Source organism: Heptranchias perlo, unplaced genomic scaffold (genome assembly GCF_035084215.1).
Source record: "Heptranchias perlo isolate sHepPer1 unplaced genomic scaffold, sHepPer1.hap1 HAP1_SCAFFOLD_55, whole genome shotgun sequence".
NCBI lineage: Eukaryota > Metazoa > Chordata > Chondrichthyes > Hexanchiformes > Hexanchidae > Heptranchias > Heptranchias perlo.
This window is the reverse complement of record NW_027139570.1, coordinates 833,661-850,843: the sequence shown is the minus strand read 5'-3', so window position 1 is coordinate 850,843 and position 17,183 is coordinate 833,661. Positions and strand designations below refer to the sequence as shown.

The window sequence follows — 17,183 nt, the reverse complement described above, 5'->3', positions numbered from 1 at the left end:
CCAGGATTCCCTGTTTTACTACAACAACATTATATATATTTGTATACTACATGGAATTACATCGAATGTACAGCAGGGAAACAAGGGCCTTTTGGCCCAACTGGGTAAATCAATATCCCACAGTGTTCCCACTGTGACCCAGTGATTCCACAGTGCACCCAGTGATAGTGCCCCATTGATCCACAGTGTCCCAATGACCCACAGTGCACCCAGTGATCCCACAGTGATCGCAGAGTGCCTCCCAGTGATCCCACAGTGCATTCAGTTATTGTGCTCCAGTCATACACAGTGTCCCAGTAATCCACAGTGCACCCAATGATCCCCTAAAAGGTGCTGGTCTGTCTGTCTGTCCTGGTTAGTGTTTGCTGCAGGTTCCAAATTGACCCTGTGCTCATTTTCTCTTCTGTTCCTGGAGCAGGGGACAAAAAGCCCGCGCATTTCTTGCGACTTCAACTTTAATGTTGCAGTTTGCAAAGATGAACGAAATTTACCTTTGCTCTCTCCTCTTCTTTTAGTTAGCAGTGGACAAAAAGCATGTAGTTTGTGGTCATCTTACAGTTTATGGCTTTTTCCAATTAACCAAAGAGTTCAAATAATTTCATGACGTTTAAAACAGCCAAAGTAAAGAGGTTTTTTAAAAAAGAAGTTTGGAGCTCTCTTCCGCAAACGGCAATTGATACTAGCTCAATTGCTACATTTAAATCTGAGATAGTTAGCTTTTTGGCAACCAAAGGTATTAAGGGATATGGGCCAAAGGCGGGTATATCGAGTTCGATCACAGATGATCATCTTATCAAATGGCGGAGCAGGCACGAGGGGCTGAATGGATTACTCCTGTTCCTATCTTCCTATGATATTATTTATATAGAATTCCGGTAGGCATTTGGTAAGGTTCCAGACAAGAGACTGTTGGCAAAAATGAAAGCGCATGGAACTTGAGGCAATGTATTGACATGGGTAGAGAATTGGTTCGGAGATAGGAGACAGAGAGTAGGGATAATGGGTACATACTCCAATTGGCAGGATGCGACTAGTGGTGTCCCCCAGGGATCTGTAACTGGGGTCTCAGCTTGTCACCATATTTATCAATGTTTTAGATGAAGGAACAGACAGTCGTATATCCAAGTTTGCTGATGACACTAAGTTACGTGGTACATTAAGTAGTGTGGATGCGATTGGAAAGTTGCAAAGGGACATTGATAGATTAAGTGAGTGAGCAAAACTATGGCAGATGTAGTTCAATGTGGGGTAATCCACTTTGGACCTATGGTCAGGGTATTTTCCAAATGGTAAGAAGCTCGGAACTGTGGAGAAGCAGAGAGAATTAACGGTTCATTTACATAAATCAGTAAAACCTAACGGACGGGTCCAAAAATAATTTAAAAGGCTAACGGAATGTTCACCTTTATCTCAGGGGGCTGGAATATAAAGAAGTGGAAGTTATGTTCCAATTCTATAAAGCTCTGGTGAGACTGCGTCTGGAGTAACTGCGTTCAGTTTTGGACCCTGCACCTCAGGAAGGATAGATTGGCCTTGGAGGGGGTGCAGAGCAGATTCACCAGAATGTTACCGGGGCGAAAAACGTTAAATTATGAGGACAGGCTGCATAGCCTGGGCTCGTATTCCCTCGAGTATAGAAGATTGAGGGGCGGTCTGAGCGAGGTGTTTAATATGTTTAAATGATTCGATAGAATAGAGAGAGAGAATCAATTTCCTCTGGGGAATCAAGAACGACGGGGACATAACCTTCAAATTAGAACCATGCCATTCAGGTTCGAAATCAGGAAGCACTTTTTTACACAAAGGGCAGTTGAAGTCTGGAACTCTGTCCCCCAAAAGGCTGTGGATGCTGGGGGTCAATTGAAGCTTTCAAGACTGAGATCGATAGATTTTTGTTGGGTGAGGGTATCGCGGGATAGGGAGCAAAGGCGGGTAAATGGATTTGAGTTACAGATCATTTATGATCTAATTGAAGGGCGGAACAGGTTCAAGGGGCTGAATGGCCTCCTCCTATTCCCAATGGAAATGTTGAGAATATGTTTTGTTGAGGCTGTGACGTCCGGGTCAAACCCTGTCCAAACAAGGCAGGTCACATTTGGAAGTTTAATAACTTTGAAATGAACATTTTTCTTTTGTGACTTGTGCAACTTCGATCAATTGAATAGTTATGAAAGAGAATCAATGCAGTCATTCTAATTTCTGGTTAGTAACCATAGCAGAGGTTTCTGTAGTGTTCATGGTTATCATGGTTGCCTCATATGTGAAAGGTTCCTGCTTCGACTCCCAGGCGGTAACATTATGTTGGGGCATTTTTTTTTCTCTGTGAAATAGCCGGTCCTGTTAAATTTAACACAAATTCGTGGTCTCACGAGCACTGAACATTTTAAACCGAGCCCCTAAAAATACAGTGTGTAAAATGAGAAGGGATAAAAAGTTCATCGCACAAAAGATATTATTATATTAAAGTTTTCCAGCTTCCCTCAGTAGCCTTTCGTTCTGCAAAATAACGTTATCAGTTAATTAATGGAACGATTGTTTTTTGTCTTCCCACAGAGTTCGAGCAAGTTCTTGCAATTAATATAACGAAGCTGTTTCTCTGACCGGGAATCGAACCGGGGCGCGGCGATGAAAGTTCCGAATCCGAGCCACAAGACCACCAGGGAGCTCAATTTGCATTATTATCAGATGTAACATGGATCTTCCCTTTCCCTGTGATTCAGCTTTTACTTTGTTTCAGCTCCTTATTGCGGATATTCCCGTGATTAAATAGGAATAAAGTTCAATAGGCTCAGGAAACGGCAACGCATCTGATTCCAAACCAGAAGGCTGCGTGTTCAAATCACGTCGGAGTCACACTTGTTTTTTTCCACTGGTAGGAGTCTGAATAATTCCGGAATTCATATTGCATTGCCTTTTTCACAATAAACAGAACGATGCTCTGAATTCTGCCTCACTAGTTCCCCAGTGTCAGGGAGAAAAGCGTCTGATTCCCTCATTTATTTTTTGCAAGAAACATACACAGTCCAGGCCCGGCCCCAATCTGCGGATGTGGAAGAAAACACGGGAGGAGGGTGCGGTGTGAGGTCCCTGTCAAACCAACTGCCCCAACAAAGCTGGCCACAGTCACAGAATCAGAATGGCTACTTCCTGACGCGGGGGTGACCGGTTCATGCCGAAAAGGATCCGGACGAAAATATTCTGATTCATAAAGTTGGGGGAGGGAAATTTGGGAGCTCCTTCGGAACGTTAATTACTTGAAAATGGAGATTTTTTCCTGTGTAACTTGTGTGGTTTTGATGAATGAAATGTTTGTAAAAAGTCATCCGTGGAGCTTTTAGGACTAGAGGGGAAATGAGGAGATTTTTTTTTCACACAGAGGGTTGTTCCGATCTGGTAGCCACTCCCTGAACGGGTGGTGGAAGCAGCTTTCATAGGAACTTTCAAAAGGCAATTGGACAGGTACTTGAAGAGGACTGATTGGCAAGGTTATGGGGAAAAGGCTGGGTTTTTTGGACTAAATTGGACAGCTCTTTCAAAGAGTAGGCAGGGCAACACGGCCGAATGGCCTCCTTCTGTGCTGTAATAGTCTATGATTCAATTCCATGATTTTAGTGTGGGACAGGAGAGATGTTGTTTAAAGAGAAGTAAAACTGTCCCAATCACAGCAGAGAGAGGTGACTGGTTAGTTCCCCACTGTCCAGTATAAGTCACCAGTGTTTTTTTGTTGGATAGTGGTTACCAGTTCGTTTTACACACGAACGGCCCTGCTTTCGATCCTGGGCGGACAATTTATGTTGCAATTGCTGTTTACATTCTATGTTAATGACTTAGATGAGGGGACCGAGTGTAATGTATCCAAGTTTGCTAATGATACAAAGGTAGGTGGGAAAGTAAGCCGTGAGGTGGACGCAAAGGGAGGTGGACAGGTTAAGTGATTGGGTAAGAAAGTGGCAATTGGAGTATAAGGTGGGAAAATGTGAAATTGTCCACTTTGGTAGGAAGAATAGAAAAGCAGAATATTTTTAAAAGGTGAGAGTCCAATAAATGTTGATATTCAGAGGGAGTTGGGTGTACTTGTAAACAATTCACAGAAAGTTTACATGCAGGTACAGTAAGCAATTAGCAAGAAAAATGTTATGTTGGCCTTTTAGCAAGGAGGTTGGAGTATAAGAGTAAGGAAGTCTTGCTGCAATTAAATAGGGCGTTGGTGAGAACACACCTGGAGTACTTTGATGTAGTCTACTTGGATTTTAGCAAGGTTTTTGACAAGATCCCAATTGGCAGACTGGTCAAAAAAGATGTGATTGCACTAGAGAGGGTACAGAGGAGATTTACGAGGAGGTTGCCAGGGCTGGAAAATTTTGGCTTTGAGGAAAGATTGGATAGGCTTGGGTTGCTTTCTTTGGAACAGAGGAGGCTGAGGGGCGATTTTATTGAGGTGTACAAAATTATGAAGGGCCGAGATAGAGTGGATGGGAAGGACCGATTTACTTGAGCAGGGAGGTCAATAACCAGGGGGCATAGATTTAAAGTGATTGGTGGAAGGATTAGAGGGGAGCTGAGGAGATTTTTTTTCATTCAGAGGGTGGTGGGGGTCTGGAACTCACTGCCTGAAAGGGTGGTCGAGGCAGAAACCTTCGTGACATTTAAATAATACTTGGATATGCACCTGAAGTGGTGGAGCCTGCAAGGCGACGGACCGAGGGCTGGAAAGTGAGATTTGACTTGGTGGCTCATTTTCAGCTGGCGCGGACGCGATGGGCCGAACGGCCTCCTTCTGTGCCACAAATTTGCTCTGATTCCACAAAATTAGCAATTATTTTTTGTAAGAGCGAATTGTCTAACCTGGAACCGAGCCGGGGCCGCGGCAGTGAAAGCGCCGAATCCAAACCACTAGACCACCAGAGAAAGCATGCAAAGTATCTAAATACATCTGGGAGTGTTTGTATTGGGTACAAATATTATGTCTGGTTTCGTGACTCTGTAAGTTGGAAACGCATTACATGTATCTGTATTATTTATTGGCGAGTATATATTGTAAAGCTACTTGTGGCGCTGACAAGAGTCTGCATAATTCCGCAATTAATGCTTTATTTGCGTTTTCACAATAACAAGTCTGTCTCACTGGTTCCCCGGTGTCAGGGAGGGAAGTGTCTGATGCCCTCTTTTATTTAACGTTGCAAACAGAAGACAAACACTCGTATTCGTTCAAAATCAACCTTCAGGTGGACTCACACACAGAGATAAACACAGCCAATGATATGGACGTTATCTTGGGATTGCTGCACATGGACACCCAGGGGCGAGTTTACTCCAATGACGGACAATCGTTGCTGGGCCTTCTCGGCCCAGCTCGTTCAGTCGGTGGAACATGAGACTCTTCAGTTAAGCGTCTTGGGTTCGATTGGTACGTTGGGCGAGTTCTCTTTTAAACTTTTTATGTTGCTTTCTGGGGCGAACCCCAGCTCTGACTCCCCCCCACCCCACGACCTCCCGTGCAGTGTCACCGCGCACATTGTGGCCGCGCCCGGGCTGATTTCTCTCTCTCTCACCGGGGACCGCTGAGTCTGCTGTACCGTGATCACCAACTCACCCAGTTTGTAAATTGAAACCGGAACAGGTGCCTCACAAAGGGCAAGAGAAGTTGGGAAGGCTGCAACCTCTGACAAAATCTCATTCCCATTAGAGGTTTGTGTATCTGAACCCCTAACACTTTCTGCATCTTTTAAAAGTTTTGACATTCACTGTACAGGACGCGGCACCTCGAGACTCGTCTCTTGCACTCACAGTGATGCGAAGGACCGTTTTCACTCATAAAACAGCTATTGTGATATTGTGATATTGTCTTAGACTCCCTCACCAGCGGAAAGGGTTTGTCTGTCTACATTTCAAAATCATAAAAAGCCTTCTATATTCCAGGGAATACAAGTATGTAACCGCTCCTCATAATTTAACCCTTCGAGCCCTGCTAACATTCTGGTAAACCTGGGCTGCGCTCCTTGCAAGACCAATATACCCTTTTAGAGTAAAAGGGAATAAAACTTGAAATGAGCGTCACTGAGGATCAGTTTTCTCTCACTCAAAGTTAGCTGTTTAGTGAAGTAAAAGATGCAGCTTTTCAAGAATAAGGGAGCAGCCACTGTCGCCCTTTTTGGCAGCAGAAAGAAACTCCTCCCTGGATGTTGATGGAGAGCAAGTTTCAACATAATGTTTACGCACCATGATTCTATTAATAGATCAATTTCCGCCTTTCACTGAGCCTCTCTAAATGGAGCGCAGTAATCGTATCCCTGTGAAATGAGCTCCTGAACAGTAATACGGAAATTAGCGTGGCTGAGCGGTTTGAAACTCTGGTTAGGCTCCTAACAGGAAATTTCCACTCTAAGTTTGATCAGTTTATCAATTATCGCCCCCCTTTCGATCTTAAATGTCTTTTCATATTTTTTTGATCTATTCTTCTCCTGCCATGCCCACAATACTCGTCTCCCTGGTAAATACTGAAGCAAATATTTCTGCCATTTCACTGTCATTGTCTGTGAGTTTGTCGTGTGTATCCCTTAGTGACCCTATTCCTATCCTAAACTTTCTTTGGCTGTTGATGTGTCTGGAATACTTTGCTTTTTTGATATTCCTTCTTGCCTTTCTAATAGTTCTTTCGACTTCTTTCCCAGTCTTTTCACATTCCCCTCTCTCCTTTATTGTCCAGTGTGGGCCTTTTTCTTTAGTTTCAATTTTGCCATTATTTCTTTATTCATCGTGGTGTGTCATTTCTGGCGAGATTGTTCTTGCTTTTCAGTGAGATATATTTCTCCTGCTATCGATTGATCACCGTTTTAAATGTTTCCCACTGCTGTTCTATTTCTTTGTCCAGGTCATTAATATGTCAAACATATCACCGTTCGAAACTTCTCAAGTCACATCTGCATGACAAAGCCAGTTGCTTTTGTGGGAGGAGAAAATCAACTTGGCAAAAAAATCTGCTGCAGCCCAATCCACAAATAAAATATTTCCACGTCTTAGTAAAAATAAGGAATGTCAGAAGTGGGATTCGAACCCACGCCTGCCAGAAAAGACTGCGACCTGGCCTTAGACCGCTCGGCCATCCTGCATTATTTCTGCACGGATGGTCAGTGAAAGCAGCACAAAAGTTTAAAATCGCACTCGCCCAACGTGGGGCTCGAACCCACGACCATGGGATTAAGAGCCTCATGCTCTACCGACTGAGCTAGCCGGGCCTGGTTGCCTTTAGCCGCCTTATCTGTTATTGCAGCAAGCAGGAGAAAGACTCCATTTCAAATTATTGGAATCATTTCTGAGGGCTCGGATAAACTGTCACTTCGAAAGGCACGGACGAATCAAGGACAGTCAGCATGGATTTGTTCAGGGGAGGTCGTGTCTGACGAACCTGATTGAATTTTTCGAGGAGGTGACAAGGAGTATCGATAGCGCAATTGATGTAGTCTGCATGGATTTTAGCAAGGCTTTTGAAAAATTCCCACATGGCAGATTGGTCGAAAAAGTAAAGGCCCATGGGATCCAAGGGCATGTGGCTTGTTGGATCCAAAATTGGCTCAGTGGCAGGAAGCAAAGGGTAATGGTCGATGGGTGTTTTTGCGGCTGGAAGGCTGTTTCCAGTGGGGTGCCGCAGAGCTCGGTACTTAGTCCTTTGCTTTTTGTGGTATACATTAACGATTTGGAATTAAACGTAGGGGGCATGATGAAGAAATTTGCGGATGACACAAAAATAGGCCGTGTGGTTGATAGCGAGGAGGAAAGCTGTAGACTGTGGGGGTTCAGGCAATTTTCTGATAACAAAGCACTCAATCTATCTCTGAATGAATTTTGAACGTATACGTTTGTTTGACCCGAAACATGCACAATGGGCCGAATGATCTCCTCTTGTGGACTAACATAATACGATGATACTAAGTGTTGTCAGAAGGAAAAGCAACACATTCCAAATAAGAGCAGAGGGAGGAAACGAGTCTAACAGCAGAACAGCACGGTGAGATATTGTCATAGAGTCATAGAGTTATACAGCACGGATAGAGGCCCTTCGGCCCATCGTGTTCGCGCCGGCCATCAAGCCCAGTCTAATCTAATCCCATATTCCAGCATTTGGTCCGTAGCCTTGTATGCTATGGCATTTCAAGTGCTCATCCAAATGCTTCTTGAATATTGTGAGGGTTCCTGCCTCCACAACCCTCTCAGGCAGTGAGTTCCAGACTCCAACCACCCTCTGGGTGAAAAAGTTCTTTCTCAAATCCCCTCTAAACCTCCCGCCTTTTACCTTGAATCTATGCCCCCTTGTTATAGAACCCTCAACGAATCGAAAAAGCTCCTTAGTATCCATCCTATCTATGCCCCTCATAATTTTGTATACCTCAATCATGTCCCCCCTCAGCCTCCTCTACTCCAAAGAAAACAAACCCAATCTTCCCAGTCTCTCTTCATAGCTGAAGCGCTCCAGCCCTGGTAACATCCTGGTGAATCTCCTCTGCACCCTCTCCAAAGCGATCACATCCTTCCTGTCGTGCGGCGACCAGAACTGCACACAGTACTCCAGCTGTGGCCTAACCAGTGTTTTATACAGCTCCATCATAACCTCCTTGCTCTTATATTCTATGCCTCGGCTAATAAAGGCAAGTATCCCATTTTCCTTCTTTACCACCTTATCAACCTGTTCCGCCGCCTTCAGGGATCTGTGAACTTGCACACCAAGATCCCTCTGACCCTCTGTCTTGCCTAGGGTCTTCCCATTCATTGTGTATTCCTTTGCCTTGTTAGTCCCTCCAAAGTGCATCACCTCGCACTTTTCCGGGTTAACTTCCATTTGCCACTGTTCCACCCATCTGACCAACCCATCTATATCGTCCTGCAGACTGAGGCTATCCTCCTCGCTATTTACCACGCTACCAATTTTTGTATCATCAGCGAACTTACTGATCATACCTTTTACATTCATATCCAAGTCGTTAATGTAGACCACAAACAGCAAGGGCCCCAGCACAGATCCCTGTGGTACCCCACTGGCCACAGGCTTCCAGTCACAAAAACAACCTTCGAACATCACCCTCTGCCTTCTGCCACTAAGCCAGTTTTGTATCCAAAGTGCCAAGGCACCTGGACTCCATGGGCTCGTACCTTCTTGACCAGTCTCCTGTGCGGGACTTTATCGAAGGTCTTACTGAAATCCATTTATACCACATCCACTGCGTTACCCTCATCCACACGCCTAGTCATCCCCTCAAAAAATTCAATCAATTTAGTCAGACATGATCTTCCCTTGACAAAGCCATGTTGACTATCCCTGATTAATCCTTGCTTCTCCAAGTGGAGACTAATTTTGTCCTTCAAAATTTTTTCCAATAATTTTCCCACCACTGATGTTAGGCTCACTGGCCTGTAGTTCCCCGGTTTTTCCCTACTCCCCTTCTTGAATAATGGTACTACATTAGCGGTTCTCCAGTCCTCTGGCACATCCCCTGTGGCCAGAGAGGTTCTGAATATATGTGTTAGAGCCCCCGCAATCTCCTCCTTTGCCTCACACAGTAGCCTGGGATACATTTCGTCCGGGCATGGGGATTTATCCATTTTTAGGCCTGCTAAAACCGCCAATACCTCCTCCCGCTCGAAGTTAATATGTTCGAGTATATCACAGTCCCCCTGTCGTATTTCTCTGTCTACGTCGTCCTTCTCCAGAGTGAAAACAGATGCAAAAAATTCATTTAGAACCCCTCCTACATCTTCCGGCTCCACACACTGTATTTGAGAAGGATGAGGAGGGATGAGGAGGGATAGTTTATCATGGTGGAAGTCAGATCGGGTATCATTTGTGACATTGAGAAGGACCATTTCATGCTGCGACAGGGGCGGAAACCCAATTGGAGAGATTCAGCCCGGGTGCGTCCCCATCGTGCGCGGTGAGACGGAAGAGGCGGGGGGTGCAGGGAAGTGTCAGAGCTCGGGCTCACCGGTGGAAGCAGCATAAAAGTTTAAAACGGTACTCGCCCAACGTGGGGCTCAAACCCACTACCCTGAGAGTTTTTAAAGAAAAGTGGGAGCAGCCACTGTCTGTATCTCTTGCTGTACTTGAAACAATACATTCCAAGTAAGAGCAGAGACAGGACACCATTCAGTTTCCCATTGTGTTAAACAAACTAATATCGGTTTCCGTAGTGTAGCGGTTATCACGTTCGCTTTACACGCGAAAAGTCCCCGGTTCGATCCCGGGCGGAAACATTATGTTGGAACTTGGTCTCCATAAACATCTCGATCGATTTTCTTCTCCGGCCAAAAAGGGAGACAGTGGCTGCTCCCTTATTCTTTGGAAGCTGCATCTTTTACTTCATTAAACAGATAACTTTGCGTGTGAGAAAACTGATCCACAGTGACGCTCACTTCAAGTTTTATTCCCTTTTAATCTGGAAGGATATATTGGCTTTGGACAGAGTGGCTTTTGAAAGGAGTTAGTCGGGTGGGATCGACAAACCTTTTCCACTGGTGGGGGACAAGGGAACCCACCAGGTTCTCCTGAATTCTCCGGTTCAATGGGAAACCGACCAACAAAAGCCCTTTCATTGACCGTGGAGGTTCAGATAATTTTCTGATAACAAAGCGCTCAATCTATTTCTCTTGTCTATTTCCCGATGTTTCCGGATATTGTCTGCATCTCTGCCCTGTGATTTTCTCACTATGTGTCCACCTGCAGGGTGGATTTTGAACCAATACGAGTGCTTGTCTTCTGTTTATAACATAAAATAATAGAGGGTATCAGACACTTCACTCCCTGACACTGGGGAACCAGTGAGACAGACTTGTGATTGTGAAAACGCGAATAATGCATTAATTGCGGAATTACACAGACTCTTATCAGCGCCAAAAGTAGCTTTACAATATATACACCCCAATAAATAAATAAATAATACAGATACATCTGAATGCATTTGCAACTAACAGAGTCACTAAAACAGAAATATTATTTGTACCTAATACAAACTCTCCCAGAAATATTTCGACATCTTACGTGATGGACTAGTGGTTAGAATTCAGTGTTCTCAACGCCATGGCCGAGTTTCAATTCCTAGTCATGGAACTTCCTCTTACAAAAAACAATTGCTAATTTTTTCGAATCAGAGCAAATTTAAGGCAGAGAAGAAGGCCGATCGGCCCATCGCATCTGCGCCTGCCGAAAATGAGCCGCCCAACTTTATCCCATTTTCCAGCACTCGGTCCGTAGCGTTGTAGGTTACACCACTTCAGGTGCATATCCAAATATTTTTTTAATGTAACGAGGGATTCTGCCTCTCCCACCCTATGAGGCAGTGAGTTCCAGACCCCTCCCACCCTCTGGGTGAAAACATTTCTCCTCAGCTCCCCTCTAATCCTTCCACCAATCACTTTAAATCTATGCCCCTGGTTATTGACCTCCCTGCTATGGTAAATAGGTCCTTCCCATCCACTCTATTTAGTCCCTTCATAATTTTGTACACCTCAAGTAAATCACCCCTCAGCCTCCTCTGTTCCAAAGAAAACAACCCCACACTATCCAATCTTTCCTCACAGCCAAAATTCTCCAGCCATGGCAGCCTCCTCGTAAATCCCCTCTGTACCCTCTCCAGTGCAATCACATCTTTTTTGACCAGTCTGCCAATTGGAACCTTGTCAAAAGCCTTGCTAAATCCATGTAGACTACATCAAAGTACTCCAGGCGTGTTCTCACCAAAGCCCTGTTTAATTGCAGCAAAACCTCCTTACTCTTATACTGCAACCTCCTTGCAAAAAGGCCAACATACCATTTTTCTTCCAAATTGCTTGCAGTAACCTGCATGTTAACTTTCTGTGATTTGTTTCCAAGTACACCCAACTCTGAATATCAACATTGATTGGACTCTCACCTTTTAAAAAATATTCTGCTTTTCTATTCTTCCTACAAAGTGGACAATTTCACATTTTCCAACCCTACATTACAACTGCCACCTTCTTAACTAATCACTTAACCTGTCCACCTCCCTTTGCGTCCTCCTCACGGCTTACTTTCCCACTTACCTTTGTATCATCAGCAAATTTGGATACATTACACTCGGTCCCCTCATCTAAGTCATTAATATAGAATGTAAACAGCAATTGCAAATAAATTGTCCGCCCAGGATCGAGAGCAGGGCCGTTTGCTTGTAAAGCGAACTGGTAACCACGACACCACAAAAAACCGCTGGTGACTTATACTGGACAGAGGGGAACTGACCAGTCACCTCTCTCTTCTCTGATTGGGACAGTTTTACTTCTCTTCAAACAACATCTCTCCTGTCCCACACTAAAATCATGGAATTGAATCATAGAATATTACAGCACAGAAGGAGGCCATTCGGCCGTGTTGTCCTGCCTACTCTTTGAAAGAGCTGTCCAATTTAGTCCAAAAAACCCAGTCTTTTCCCCGTAACCTTGCAAATCAGTCCTCTTCAAGTACCTGTCCAATTGCCTTTTGAAAGTTCCTATGAAAGCTGCTTCCACCACCCTTTCAGGGAGTGGCTACCAGATCGGAACAACACTCTGTGTGAAAAAAAATCTCCTCATTTCCCCTCTAGTCCTAAAAGCTCTCAATCCTTCTCCACGGATGCCTTTTTACAAACATTTCATTCATCAAAACCACACAAGTTACACGGGAAAAAGTCTTCATTTTCAAGTAATTAACGTTCCGAAGGAGCTCCCTAATTTCCCTCCCCTAACCTTATGAATCAGATCATTCTCGTCCGGATCCTTTTCCACATGAACCGGCCTCCACCCCCCCACCGCCCTCAGGAAGTAGCCATTCTGATTCTGTGACTGTGGCCAGCTTTGTTCGGGCAGTTGGTTTGACAGGGACCTCACACCGCACCCTCCTCCCGTGTTTTCTTCCAAATCCGCAGATTGTGGCCGGGCCTGGACTGATTTTTTTTCTCTGTCTCACCCGGGGCCGCTGAGTCTCCGACGCAGATCACAAACCAGCTCTCCGACACCCGATCACCATCTCACCCAGTTTGTAAATTGAAACCGGAGCAAGTGCCTCGTCAGAGAGCAAGAGATGTTGGGGAGGCAGCAACCTCTGATAAAATCTCAGGCTCATCAGAGAGGTTTGTGTATCTGAACGCCTAATAACCTTCTGCTCCTTTTAAAGTTTTGATCATTGCACACTACGCGGCACTGACAGACTCGTCTCTTGCACTGGCAGTCAAGCAAGCGAAGGGTTCACTCGCGAAAGCAGCGGAAAAGTTTAATAATGAGAATTCGCCTAACGTGGGGCTCGAACCCACAACGCTGAAATGAAGAGTCTCATGATTTACCTGCTGGGGGAGCCGGGACTGTTGAAGTGGCTCCATTTGAACTGTTATTGTCGCGAGGCGGCTGCTGGCTCCGCCCCATGGGCTGAGTTCAGAATCGTCGAAGGATACAGCTCAGAAGCAGGCCATTCGGGCCATCGCGCCCGTGCCTTGTCCTATAAACCATGTACCAGATTCTCCTGAATTCCAAGGTGTGGAACGAAAGCGAACAACAAAAGCCGTGGAGGTACAGGCAATTCTCTGATAAACCGGTTTGTCTATTGCCTGTCTCTCTCGCTGTGTTCATCTCTGTGCGTGTGGAGCTGCAGGCTGATTTTGAATTAATAAGTGTGTTTGTGTGTGTTTCTTGCAATAAATAAATGAGGGAATCAGACGCTTCTCTCCCTGACAATGGGGAACTAGTGAGGCAGAATTCAGAGCAGGGTTCATGTTTATTGTGAAAAAGGGAATGCAATATGAATTCCGGAATTATTCAGACTCCGAACAACGTTAAGAACAAGTGTGACCCCGACGTGATTTGAACACGCAACCTTGAATGATACGCGTCGCTATTGCACCTGGAGGTCTAATGGCAGGGACCTTGATGTTGACCTTTATGAAAGCTTCTCATGCACCGTTTGATTTATTTCAGATTACCAAATCCCCGCCCACTCCCACCAGGTGTCAGGCAGCCTCAGAAGCAGCCTTCACCTGTCCGCGGCAGCATGACTGCAGCAAATCCAATTACACACACCCGGCACCCAGAATCATCACATCACAGGAAAGGAACTGGACGGACAGCATCTGAAAAAACGCTGAGACTTTCTGTGATTGGACTTTGTTCAGGACTGCTAACGGGACGGTGTGAAAATTTAAACTATGGATGTGTATGAATGGATGACATGCTTCTTTATAAAGTGAGTGTTTATGTTATGTGTGCCATTTATAAATTTATTTTGATTATTTTTACAACATGATATATCTTGTTATAAATACATATAATTGCATCTGTGACACTTATAAATACATGTGGGTGCAACTGTGTGGTGGTTGTCATGACAGCTCTGTGTATCTGTGTTATGTATTTGTGTGTGATGAAAAATAAGACATAGAGAAATAAATCTCCAGAAAACACATTTACAATATAAACACCCCAATAAATGAATAAAAAAAAGAGTTGGCACAGGCACGATGGGCCGAATGGCCTCCTTCTGTGATGTTTCCATGCTGTGATTCTATGTTATGGAGGATTTTCTGATGCAGTGGATATTCGGGGCAGAGGACCAAGTGGGGATTGAGCTCGACGGCAAGTGTATACAGTTCGTTCAAAGGGCTGAAGCCGATGGTTTCATTCTTCCCGTCGTTTAGCAGCAGGAAATTAATCGGCCATGCAGGCGACATTTTTTGTCTTCATTCATGGGATGTGGGTGTCAATGGCAAGGTCAGCATTTATTGCCCATCCATAATTGCTCTTGAGAAGGTGCTGGTGAGCCGCCTTCGTGAACTGCGCCTTTCATTGACTGTGTCATTGACATTTTCGGGATGGAGAGAAACTATTTCCGCTGGTTGGGGATTCTAGGACTCGGGGGCACAGTCTAAAAATTAGAGCCAGACCTTTCAGGAGTGAGATTAGAAAACACTTCTAAACACAAAGGATGGTCGAAGTTTGGATCACTCTTCCGCAAACGGCAATTGATGCTAGCTCAATTGCTAATTTTAAATCTGAGACAGATAGCTTTTTGCCAACTGTCGGTATTAAGGGATATGGGCTAAAGGCAGGTATATGGAGTTCGATCACAGATCAGCCATGATCATATCAAATGGCGGAGCAGGCTCGAGGGGCTGAATGGCCTACTCCTATTCCGATGGTGCATTTCCCCAAGTGTCTGTTCTCTCCACAGTTGTTGAATGACCGCCTTGTGCTTCCAGCATATTTTCGTTCAAAGCTCGGTTTAGGGATGAGCTGGTGGGCGTCAAAACGTGCAGTGGACGGAGACCGGGTTGGTTATTGCGGGAAGAGCAAATCAACTGGGCCGAAAAATCAACCGCAGCTCAAGCAACAAATGAAATAGGAGTCAAAATAACCAATATCAGAAGTGGGATTCGAACCCATGCCTCGAAAGAAGACGACAACCTCAAACTGCGCGGCCATCCTGATTGATAAAGGGCCCTTTCACTCTCCACCTTTTCCACATTGAGACCCCCCGCCCCCCCGGAGGAAGTTTCACTCACTCCAGTGCTTGGTGAGATAAATGCTGCTCGACAGGCTCAGTGAGCGGGATGCCACCTCCCCGGGTTTTCCTGAACCTATTGTACTTTATTCCTATTTAATCACGGGAATATCCGCAATCAGGAACTAAAAAGAATTAAAAGCTGAATCACAGAGAAAGAGAAATCCATGTTAAATCTGATGACACTGTAAATAAAACTCGCTGGTGGTCTAGTGGTTAGGATTTGGCGCTTTTACCACGACGGCCGGGCTGCGATTCCAGGTCAACAAAGCAACTTTTGAGCACTTTTTATATTAATCGCATTTTAGAAATAAAAACAATCATTGTTTTATTCACCATTAATTAACTGATAACGTTATTTTGCAGAATGAAAGGCTACTGAGGGAAGTTGGAAAACTTTAATAATTTCTTTTGTGCGATGAACTTTTTATCCCTTCTCATTTTACACACTGTATTTTGAAGGGCTCGGTTTAAAATGTTCAGTGCTCGTGAGACCAAGAATTTGTGTTAAATTTAACAGGACCGGCTCTTTCACAGATGAAAAAAATATCTGCCCCAACATAATGTTTCCGCCCGGGATCGAACCGGGGACCTTTCGCGTGTGAGGCGAACGTGATAACCACTACACCACGGAAACCTCTGCTTTGGTTAGTAGCCAGAAATTAGAATGACGGCATTGATTCTCTTTCATAACTATTCAATTGATCGAAGTTGCACAAGTCACAAAAGAAAAATGTTCATTTCAAAGTTATTAAACTCCCAAATGTGACCTACCTTGTTTGGACAGGTGTGGAACCTGACATCACAGCATCAACAAAACATATTCTCAACATTTCCATTGGGAACAGGAGGAGGCCATTTAGCCCCTTGAACCTGTTCCGCCCTTCAATTAGATCAGAGATAATCTGAACCGCAAATCCATTTACCCGTCTTTGCTCCCGATCTCTCGATACCCTCACCCAACAAAAAACTATCGATCTCAGTCTTGATAGCTTCAGTTGACCCCCAGCATCCACAGTCTTTTGGAGGACAGAGTTCCAGACTTCTACTGCCCTTTGTGTAAAAAAGTGCTTCCTGATTTCGAACCTGAATGGCATGGTTCTAATTTTAAGGTTATGTCCCCCTCGTTCTTGATTCCTCAAAGGAAATTGATTCTCTCTCTCTATTCTATCGAATCATTTAAACATGTTAAACACCTCGCTCAGACCGCCCCTCAATCTTCCATACTCGAGGGAATACGAGCCCAGTCTCTGCAGCCTGTCCTCATAATTTGACCATTTTAGCCCGGTAACATTCTGGTGAATCTGCTCTGCACCCCCTCCAAGGCGAATCTATCCTTCCTGAGGTGCAGTGTCCAAAACTGAACGCAGTGACTCCAGACGCAGTCTAACCAGAGCTTTATATAACTGTAACATAACTTCCACTTCTTTATATTCCAGACCCCTGAGATAAAGGCTCACACTCCGTTAGCCTTTTAAATTATTTTTTGGACCCGTCCGTTAGGTTTTACTGATTTATGTAAATGAACCGTTAATTCTCTCTGCTTCTCCACAGTTCCCAGCTTCTTAGCATTTGGGAAATACCCTGACCATAGGTCCAAAGTGGATTACCCCACATTGAACTCCATCTGCCATAGTTTTGCCCACTCACTTAATCT

The 17,183-nt window shown here is 44.7% G+C and overlaps 3 non-coding genes across 3 annotated transcripts; 1 reads left to right on the top strand and 2 right to left on the bottom strand.

Annotated features, from left to right (window-relative positions):
* Positions 1-7,162: 7,162 nt before the first annotated feature.
* trnak-cuu (transfer RNA lysine (anticodon CUU)) lies at positions 7,163-7,235 on the bottom strand. The gene has a single exon. It is a non-coding gene; the product is annotated as a tRNA-Lys (tRNA).
* Positions 7,236-10,169: 2,934 nt separating this feature from the next.
* trnav-uac (transfer RNA valine (anticodon UAC)) lies at positions 10,170-10,242 on the top strand. Its single transcript has one exon. It is a non-coding gene; the product is annotated as a tRNA-Val (tRNA).
* Positions 10,243-16,090: 5,848 nt separating this feature from the next.
* Positions 16,091-16,163, bottom strand: trnav-cac (transfer RNA valine (anticodon CAC)). The gene has a single exon. It is a non-coding gene; the product is annotated as a tRNA-Val (tRNA).
* Between the last annotated feature and the right edge of the window lie 1,020 nt (positions 16,164-17,183).